This window comes from Triticum urartu, chromosome 2A (genome assembly GCF_056163025.1).
Source record: "Triticum urartu cultivar PI428250 chromosome 2A, HENAU_Tu73, whole genome shotgun sequence".
NCBI lineage: Eukaryota > Viridiplantae > Streptophyta > Magnoliopsida > Poales > Poaceae > Triticum > Triticum urartu.
Window position 1 is genome coordinate 93,574,304 of NC_141874.1, and position 11,094 is coordinate 93,585,397.

Sequence of the window (11,094 nt, forward strand, 5' to 3'; positions counted from 1 at the left end):
AAAGTCTTGCCTTCGGATCTGTGATAGAAGGTGTATCCAATAGTCTCCTTTGGATATCCTATGAAGACACATTTCTCCGATTTGGGTTCGAGCTTATCAGGTTGAAGCTTTTTCACATAAGCATCGCAGCCCCAAACTTTCAGAAACGACAACTTTGGTTTCTTGCCAAACCACAGTTCATAAGGCGTCGTCTCAACGGATTTTGATGGTGCCCTATTTAACGTGAATGCGGTCGTCTCTAGAGCGTATCCCCAAAACGATAGCGGTAAATCAGTAAGAGACATCATAGATCGCACCATATCTAGTAAAGTACGATTACGACGTTCGGACACACCATTACGCTGTGGTGTTTCGGGTGGCGTGAGTTGCGAAACTATTCCACAATTTTTCAAATGTACACCAAACTCGTAACTCAAATATTCTCCTCCACGATCAGATCGTAGGAATTTTATTTTCTTGTTACGATGATTTTCTACTTCACTCTGAAATTCTTTGAACTTTTCAAATGTTTCAGACTTGTGTTTCATTAAGTAGATATACCCATATCTGCTTAAGTCATCTGTGAAGGTGAGAAAATAACGATATCCGCCACGAGCCTCAATATTCATCGGACCACATACATCTGTATGTATGATTTCCAGCAAATCTGTTGCTCTCTCCATAGTACCGGAGAACGGTGTTTTAGTCATCTTGCCCATGAGGCACGGTTCGCAAGTACCAAGTGATTCATAATCAAGTGGTTCCAAAAGTCCATCAGTATGGAGTTTCTTCATGCGCTTTACACCGATATGACCTAAACGGCAGTGCCACAAATAGGTTGCACTATCATTATCAACTCTGCATCTTTTGGCTTCAACATTATGAATATGTGTGTTACTACTATCGAGATTCAATAAGAATAGACCACTCTTCAAGGGTGCATGACCATAAAAGATATTACTCATATAAATAGAACAACCATTATTCTCTGATTTAAATGAATAACCGTCTCACATCAAACAAGATCCAGATATAATGTTCATGCTTAACGCTGGCACCAAATAACAATTATTTAGGTCTAATATTAATCCCGAAGGTAGATGTAGAGGTAGCGTGCCGACTGCGATCACATCGACTTTGGAACCGTTTCCCACGCGCATCGTCACCTCGTCCTTAGCCAATCTTCGCTTAATTCGTAGTCCCTGTTTCGAGTTGCAAATATTAGCAACAGAACCAGTATCAAATACCCAGGTGCTACTGCGAGCATTAGTAAGGTACACATCAATAACATGTATATCACATATACCTTTGTTCACCTTGCCATCCTTCTTATCCGCCAAATACTTGGGGCAGTTCCGCTTCCAGTGACCAGTCTGCTTGCAGTAGAAGCACTCAGTTTCAGGCTTAGATCCAGGTTTGGGTTTCTTCTCTTGAGTAGCAACTTGCTTGCCGTTCTTTTTGAAGTTCCCCTTCTTCTTCCCTTTGCCCTTTTTATTGAAACTAGTGGTCTTGTTGACCATCAACACTTGATGCTCCTTCTTGATTTCTACCTCCGTAGCTTTCAGCATCGCGAAGAGCTCGGGAATAGTCTTATTCATCCCTTGCATATTATAGTTCATCATGAAGCTCTTGTAGCTTGGTGGCAGTGATTGGAGAATTCTGTCAATGACACAATCATCTGGAAGATTAACTCCCAATTGAATCAAGTGATTATTATACCCAGACATTTTGAGTATATGCTCACTGACAGAACTGTTCTCCTCCATCTTACAGCTATAGAACTTATTGGAGACTTCATATCTCTCAATCCGGGCATTTGCTTGAAATATTAACTTCAACTCCTGGAACATCTCATATGCTCCATGACGTTCAAAACTTCGTTGAAGTCCCGATTCTAAGCCGTAAAGCATGGCACACTGAACTATTGAGTAGTCATCAGCTTTGCTCTGCCAGACGTTCAAAACATCCGGCGTTGCTCCAGCAGCAGGACTGGCACCCAGCGGTGCTTCCAGGACGTAATTCTTCTGTGCAGCAATGAGCATAATCCTCAAGTTATGGACCCAGTTCGTGTAATTGCTACCATCATCTTTCAACTTTGCTTTCTCAAGGAACGCATTAAAATTCAATGGAACAACAGCACGAGCCATCTATCTACAATCAATCATAAACAAGCAAGATACTTATCAGGTACTAAGTTTCATGATAAATTTAAATTTAGTTAATTTACTTAAAGAACTCCCACTTAGATGGACATCCCTCTAATCCTCTAAGTGATTGCGTGATCCAAATCAACTAAACCATGTCCGATCATCACGTGAGATGAAGTAGTTTCATTGGTGAACATCACTATGTTGATCATATCTACTATATGATTCACGCTCGACCTTTCGGTCTCCATGTTCCGAGGCCATATCTGTATATGCTTGGCTCGTCAAGTATAACCTGAGTGTTCCGCGTGTGCAACTGTTTTGCACCCGTTGTATTTGAATGTAGAGCCTATCACACCCGATCATCACGTGGTGTCTCAGCACGAAGAACTTTCGCAACGGTGCATACTCAGGGAGAACACTTCTTGATAATTAGTGAGAGATCATCTTATAATGCTACCGTCAATCAAAGCAAGATAAGATGCATAAAAGATAAACATCACATGCAATCAATATAAGTGATATGATATGGCCATCATCATCTTGTGCTTGTGATCTCCATCTCCGAAGCACCGTCGTGATCACCATCGTCACCGGCGCGACACATTGATCTCCATCGTAGCATCGTTGTCGTCTCGCCAAGCTTGTGCTTCCACGACTATCGATACCGCTTAGTGATAAAGTAAAGCATTACAGCGCGATTGCATTGCATACAATAAAGCGACAACCATATGGTTCCTGCCAGTTGCCGATAACTCGGTTACAAAACATGATCATATCATACAATAAAATTTAGCATCATGTCTTGACCATATCACATCACAACATGCCCTGCAAAAACAAGTTAGACGTCCTCTACTTTGTTGTTGCAAGTTTTACGTGGCTGCTAGGGGCTTAAGCAAGAACCAATCTTACCTACGCATCAAAACCACAACGATAGTTTGTCAAGTTGGTGTTGTTTTAACCTTCGCAAGGACCGGGCGTAGCCACACTTGGTTCAACTAAAGTTGGAGAAACTGTCACCCGCAAGCCACCTATGTGCAGAGCACGTCGGGAGAACCGGTCTCGCGTAAGCGTACGCGTAATGTCGGTCTGGGCCGCTTCGTCCAACAATACCGCCGAACCAAAGTATGACATGCTGGTAAGCAGTATGACTTATATCGCCCACAACTCACTTGTGTTCTACTCGTGCATATAACATCAACATATAAAACCTAGGCTCGGATGCCACTGTTGGGGAACGTAGTAATTTCAAAAAATTTCCTACGCACACGCAAGATCATGGTGATGCATAGCAACGAGGGGAGAGTGTGATCTACGTACCTTGTAGATCGACAACGGAAGCGTTTGGTTGATGTAGTCGTACGTCTCCACGGCCCGACCGATCAAGCACCGAAACTACGGCACCTCCGAGTTCTAGCACACGTTCAGCTCGATGACGATCCCCGGACTCCGATCCAGCAAAGTGTCGGGGAAGAGTTCCGTCAGCACGACGGCGTGGTGACGATCTTGATGTACTACTGTCGCAGGGCTTCACCTAAGCACCGCTACAATATTATCGAGGACTATGGTGGAAGGGGGCACCGCACACGGCTAAGAATATGATCACGTGGATCAACTTGTGTTCCTCTGGGGTTCCCCTGCCTCCGTATATAAAGGACCAAGGGGGGGTGCGGCCGGCCTAGGAGAGGTGCGCCAGGAGGAGTCCTACTCCCTCTGGGAGTAGGATCCCCCCCCCAATCCTAGTTGGAATAGGATTCGCGGAGGGGGGAAAAGAGAGAGGGGGGTCGGCCCCCTCTCCTTGTCCTATTCGAACCACGGGAGGGGAGGGGCGCGCGGCCCACTTTGGGCTTCCCCTTCTCTTTTCCACTAAGGCCCATTAAGGCCCATCTAGCTCCCGGGGGGTTCCGGTAACCTCCCGGTACTCCGGTAAAATCCCGATTTCACCCGGAACACTTCCGATATCCAAACATAGGCTTCCAATATATCAATATTTATGTCTCAACCATTTCGAGACTCCTCGTCATGTCCGTGATCACATCCGGGACTCCGAACAACCTTCGGTACATCAAAATGCATAAACTCATAATATAACTATCATCGTAACCTTAAGCGTGCGGACCCTACGGGTTCGAGAACAATGTAGACATGACCGAGACACGTCTCCGGTCAATAACCAATAGCGGAACCTGGATGCTCGTATTGGCTCCTACATATTCTACGAAGATCTTTATCGGTCAGACAGCATAACAACATACGTTGTTCCCTTTGTCATCGGTATGTTACTTACCCGAGATTCGATCGTCGGTATCTCAATACCTAGTTCAATCTCGTTACCGGCAAGTCTCTTTACTCGTTCTGTAATACATCATCCCGCAACTAACTCATTAGTTGCAATGCTTGCAAGGCTTAAGTGATGTGCATTACCGAGAGGGCCCAGAGATACCTCTCCGACAATCGGAGTGACAAATCCTAATCTCGAAATACGCCAACCCAACATGTACCTTTGGAGACACCTGTAGAGCTCCTTTATAATCACCCAGTTACGTTGTGACGTTTGGTAGCACACAAAGTATTCCTCTGGTAAACGGGAGTTGCATAATCTCATAGTCATAGGAACATGTATAAGTCATGAAGAAAGCAATAGCAACATACTAAACGATCGGGTGCTAAGCTAATGGAATGGGTCATGTCAATCAGATCATTCAACTAATGATGTGATCCCGTTAATCAAATAACAACTCTTTGTCCATGGTTAGGAAACATAACCATCTTTGATTAATGAGCTAGTCAGGTAGAGGCATACTAGTGACACTCTGTTTGTCTATGTATTCACACATGTATTATGTTTCCGGTTAATACAATTCTAGCATGAATAATAAACATTTATCATGATATAAGGAAATAAATAATAACTTTATTATTGCCTCTAGGGCATATTTCCTTCAGTAATGCCTTCTAGCCGGATTGTAGATCGTTTGTCGTTGCCGACCTTTTCGCTTCAACCTCAGGACCTGGCGGTCCAGAGTGTGTCCGAATACTCTATTGGTTATGTAAGAACTGGGGTATGCATGGAGACCAGGCGTAGGGGTCATTAGTGCTTTATCAGACAAGTGCCCAACTAGTTGTGTTATATTACATGGTTAGTAAGAAACATCTTCCAAAGAGAATAGTTCCATTAGGGGTTCCTTTCTCTGGGAGGCATGCCCTAAAGTGCATGTTCGGACTGCAAACGCAGGAAAATCATCTGGGGGCATATATATAAATAAGTAAAAAAGGTCATCTTTTAGTTCACCGACCGAATATTCCCTTAAGAACGCTAGCTTTCGGCTTCACCCAGTCTGAGGTACACATCCGGCTGATCCGGCAGTAACAATCGCAGAGGTGCTCCCTTTACCACCTAGCCGAACAATCGGGAACGTAGGGGTAAGCACAGGAGCCAGGCAACCCAGCTTGGCCAAAACTTAAGTCATATCGATGCATATAATGGTGAAGAAAAGGTACATGCGGAAGTTTGACACATGTGGTGGGCGTGAAGCCCGAGTAAATAAGCTTCTGTTAAAGAAGCCCCCAGGTTTAATGAGCGCAAGTAGCACGTCACTTGAGGAGCCTTTAAGGGCTATAAAAGAAAAGAGGGGAAGGAGAGAAATGTAAGACAGAAAATGTAAAAAATGGATAGAGGAAGGAGACAAACACAGAGTCCGGCGCTAGGCATAGAATTTTCGGAGACGGGCTGCGTTCCATGGTTCGGCTCGAGTCGGTTATCCGACGCATCTCGCAGGCGGTATGCTCCACCAGTCAGGACTTGGTCGATTATGAAGGGACCTTCCCACTTGGGCTTCAGCTTGTCCTTTTTCTTGTCCGGCAGGCGTAGAACTAATTCGCCAACATTGTAGTTTTTGGCCCGCACTTCTCTGCTTTGATATCTTCGAGCCTGCTGTTGATAGAATGCGGAACGGGATTTTGCCACATCGCGCTCCTCCTTTAAGGCGTCCAAACTGTCCTACCGATCGAGCTCGGCTTCCCTTTCTTCGTACATGCGCACTCGAGGTGAGTCATGAATTATGTCGCAGGGTAAGACTGCCTCTGCGCCGTACACCATAAAAAATGGTGTGTATCCGGTGGTGCGATTCGGCATGGTCCGCAGCCCCCAGAATACGGATTCGAGCTCCTCTACTCAGTGCGTGTTCGATTCCTTGAGGGACCGCACTAATCTGGGTTTGATGCCACTCATGATGAGACCATTTGCACGTTCGACCTGACTGTTAGTTTGTGGGTGATAGACGGAAGCATAATCGAGCTTGATGCCCATGTTTTTACACCAGAGTTTTACCTCATCGGCCGTAAAGTTCGTGTCGTTATCGGTGATGATGCTGTGGGGGATGCCATAACGGTGTACGGCCCCGGATATAAAGTCTATCATAGGTCCGGATTCGGCCGTCTTAATAGGCTTGGCTTCTATCCATTTGGTGAACTTATCCACCATGACCAGTAAGTATTTTTTCTTGTGGGTTCCGCCTTTATGGGGTCCCACCATGTCAAGCCCCCAGACTGCGAAAGGCCAAGTGATGGGGATAGTTTGGAGGGCGGTGGGTGGCATATGGCTTTGGTTTGCAAAAAGCTGGCAACCGACGCATTTTTAGACCAATTCATGAGCGTCCGCCCGGGCCGTTAGCCAATAAAAGCATGTACGGAAAGCCTTGCTTACAAGGGACCGGGCTGCAGCGTGATGGCCACCAAGTCCGGCATGAATTTCAGCCAGCAAGTTCCGCCCTTCCTCTTCGGAGATACACCTTTTAAGGACTCCGGTAGTGCTTTTCTTATAAAGTTCTCCCTCATGGACTTTATAGGCTTTAGATCGCCGCACTATACAGCGTGCCTCATTTTGGTCCTCTGGGAGTTCCTGCCTAGTAAGGTAGGCTAGGAATGGTTCTGTCCACGGGGCGATAACGGCCATTAGTACGTGGGCTGAGGTTGTGATTTCATTGGCAGAGCCTCCGATTATGTCAGATTGTTCGGCGTCGAACAGTGCGGTTGGGTCCGGGCTAATATTGCCATGTTCCCCTTCCCATACTACGGATGGCTTGAACATCCTTTCCAAGAAGATGTTGGGGGGACCGCATCGCGTTTTGCGCCGATGCGTGCCAGGACGTCTGCCGCCTGATTGTTTTCTCGGGCTATATGGTGAAATTCGAGCCCCTCAAACCGAGCTGGCATTTTGAGGACGGCATTGTGGTAAGCTGCCATTTTTGGATCCTTGGCATCAAAGTCTCCATTTATTTGGGATATCGCGAGGTTCGAATCCCCGCGCACCTCTAGGCGTTAAATGCCCATGGATACTGCCATCCGGAGACCATGTAAAAGGGCCTCATATTCGGCTGCATTGTTGGAGTCCGTGTACATAATCTAGAGTACATATTGAACTGTGTCTCCTGTGGGGGACGTCAAAACGACGCCGGCCCCTAGTTCGGCCAACATTTTGGAACCGTCGAAGTGCATGATTCAGTTTGAATATGTGTCGTACTCTTTAGGGAGTTCGGCCTCCGTCCATTCTGCGACGAAGTCGGCCAAAACTTGCGACTTGATAGCTCGTCGTGGCCTATAAGTTATGTTGAATGGGAGGAGCTCGATGGCCCATTTTGCAATCTGGCCCGTTGCGTCACGATTGTTTATAATATCGTTGAGTGGTACTTCCGATGCTACTGTGATTGAACACTCTTGAAAGTAGTGTCGTAGCTTCCGGGATGCCATGAATACCGCATATGCAATTTTTTGATAATGTGGGTACCGTGATTTGCATGGGGTGAGGACCATGGACACATAGTAAACCGGCTTTTGAAGGTGTGTCCGTCCGTTTCCCGCTCGACGACGAGTACTGCGTTGACAACTTGATGGGTTGCTGCAATGTACAACAGCATTGGTTCGCCGATGTTTGGCGCGGCCAGGACAAGGTTTGTGGCCAGTATGGCTTTTATTTCCTCGAGTCCGGCCGTGGCGGCATCCGTCCACTCGAAGTGTTCGGTGCGCCGAAGGAGGCGGTAGAGGGGTAGCGCCTTTTCTCCCAAACGGGAGATAAAGCGGCTTAGAGCCGCCACGCATCTAGTTAATTTTTGTACTTATTTGAGGTCCTTTGGGATATCCAATTGTGACAAAGCTCGGATCTTGGCTGGATTTGCTTCGATTCCTCTACCGGATACAATGAAGCCCAAGAGCTTTCCGGCTGGAACGCCGAAAACGCATTTTTCCGGATTTAGCTTGATGTCATATGCTCGGGGGTTGTCAAATGTAAGCCTCAAGTCGTCTACTAGAGATTTGACATGTCTTGTTTTTACGACCACATCATCCACGTATGCCTCTACTATTTTGCCGATCTGGTTTGCCAGACATGTCTGAATCATGCGCTGATATGTTGCGCCGGCGTTTTTGAGCCCGAAAGGCATTGTGTTGAAGCAGAATAGGCCGTATGGGGTGATGAATGCCGTTGCGGCTTGGTCTGACTCGGCCATCTTGATTTGATGGTAACCGGAGTATGCGTCGAGGAAGCACAACGAATCGTGTCCTGTAGTGGCGTCGATAATTTGATCGATGCGGGGGAGGGGGAAGGGATCCTTTGGGCAAGCCTTGTTAAGGTCTCTGAAGTCAACGCACAGGCGCCAGGATTTGTCCTTCTTTGGTACCATCACCAAGTTTGCTAGCCAGTCCGGATGTTTTATATCTCTGATGAATCCGGCCTCCAATAGTTTGGCTAGCTCCTCTCACATTGCCTGTCTCTTGGGCTCAGAGAAATGCCGAAGGGCTTGTTTCGCAGGTTTGAATCCTTTTAGGATATTTAAGCTGTGTTCGGCCAGCCTGCGTGGGATTCCTGGCATGTCTGAAGGGTGCCAGGCAAAAATGTCCCAGTTCTCCCGTAGGTATTCTCGCAGTGCGGCGTCTACATCGGGGTTTAATCGCGCCCTGATGGAAGCTGTTTTATTGGGGTCCGTTGGATGGACCTGGAATTTGACTATTTCATCCGCTGGTTTAAAGGAGGTGGACTTGGATCTTTTGTCGAGTATCACATCGTCCCTGTTTACCATAGAGCGCAGCGTAGTCAGTTCCTCAGTCGCTAGGGCTTCGGGCAGTGCCTTAAGGGCCAATGCGGCTGTCTTGTTTTCGGCGCGGAGTGCTATGTCCGGATCACTAGCGAGAGTGATGATTCCGTTCGGCCCGGGCATCTTGAGCTTCATGTACCCGTAATGGGGTATTGCTTGGAAGATTGTAAACGCTTCCCACCCCAGCAGAGCGTGGTGTCCGCTACTGAACGGGGCCACTTGGAATGTGACCTCTTCGAACCTATAATTATATGGCGTGCCGAACACCACATCTAGTGTGATTTTTCCTGTACAGCGCGCTTCCGGACTGGGGATTATTCCTCTAAAGGTTGTGCTGCTTCGCTCAATGCGGTTCCAGTCTATTTCCATTTTTTGAAGGGTTTCCTCATAAATGAGGTTCAATCCGCTGCCTCCCTCCATGAGTACCTTGGTGAGGCGAAAGCCGTCCACTATAGGACTGAGTACCAATGCGGCTGGTGCTCGAGCTGTTCGGAATTTAGGTTCATCACTGGCATTAAAAGTGATAGCCGTGTCACTCCATGGATTTATTGTTGCTACTTGATAGACTTCGGCGAGGCTGCGGAGTGTTCTTTTTCGCATATTATTTGATGCGAAAGTCTCGAAGACTGTTAAGACTGTACTGGAGTCCCTGAGGTGGCTTTCTGCGGCCTCCGGAATTAGGAGAACTTCACCCCTTTTGGCCACCTGCCAGAGTACCCAACATGCTCTAAGGCTATAAGTTGGTGTGGCATCCTCTGTACTATGAATTCTACAGGGTCCATTAAGCCATCCCTCCAGTACGGTTCCATGCCCTGTAGAGGGTTTTGGTTTTTTGGTTTTTAACCCGGGTGTCTGATGATGATGCACCCTTTTATTTCGGACGAGGTTTCTATTCAGGGCCGGATTGTCCCAAAATTTAGTTTCGGTTTTCCGGGCGCTTTCCATCGCACAGTACTTTTGTACTATGGTCGCCAAGTCAGCGAAGCGTGTAAGATCACAACGGCCTGTGGCGTTGAGGATTCCCTTGTCCGTGCAATTATTGCAGAAGATTGAGATTGCGTCTTCCTCGCGGCAGTCCTTTATCCTGTTCATAACCAGGAGGAACCTTGCCCAGTAATGATGTACTGTTTCTTCGGGTTTTTGCCTGATTTGGGATAGATCGCTTATGTTCGGGTGGGTGGGTGGAATTAAATCCGGAACTTCACCCAATCTAAGACTCAGAGGCCAAGGAGTTTCCAAACTCTGAAGTTTGGATTCTTGGATGTTGTCTAGTGAATCTAGCCCGTTGCCTGATTCTAAGTTCAGGTCTTGAGTTACATCCTCCCCTCCGCGGGTATCCGGCTTGGAGGGATCGGGAATCCGAACGTAGCTAGTCCTTAAGATAGATGAAGAGTCGCCGCACTGTGCCTCTACCACGGCAACGTGATGGGTGACTTGGGGAGAATTAATTTCTCTTAGATCGGGTTTAAGCCCAACCTGGTCATAATCCGTAGTGACCCCCAAGGCGGCGATGCGATCCAAGAGCTCGTTTACGGAAGAGAGCTCCATTGGATCTAACTGCTCGACGAGTTCCGAGCTGACGTGAAGATTGCTTTTGATGACCCGAGAGGTCACCGTCGGCGCAACGGCCGAACATGCGGTCATGAGAAAACCGCTTAGCCGGAGAGTTTGGCCGACAACCAAGGCTCCCTTAGTAATGGCGCCGTCTTTAAAGACGGAAAGAGGCATCCTTCCTGATTGCGATGGCACAGAGGAACTCTCAATGAAAGCACCAATGTCGGTGTCAAAATCGGCGGATCTCGGGTAGGGGGTTCCGAACTGTGCTTCTAGGCCGAATGGTAACAGGAGGCAAGGAACACGATGTTTTACCTAGGTTC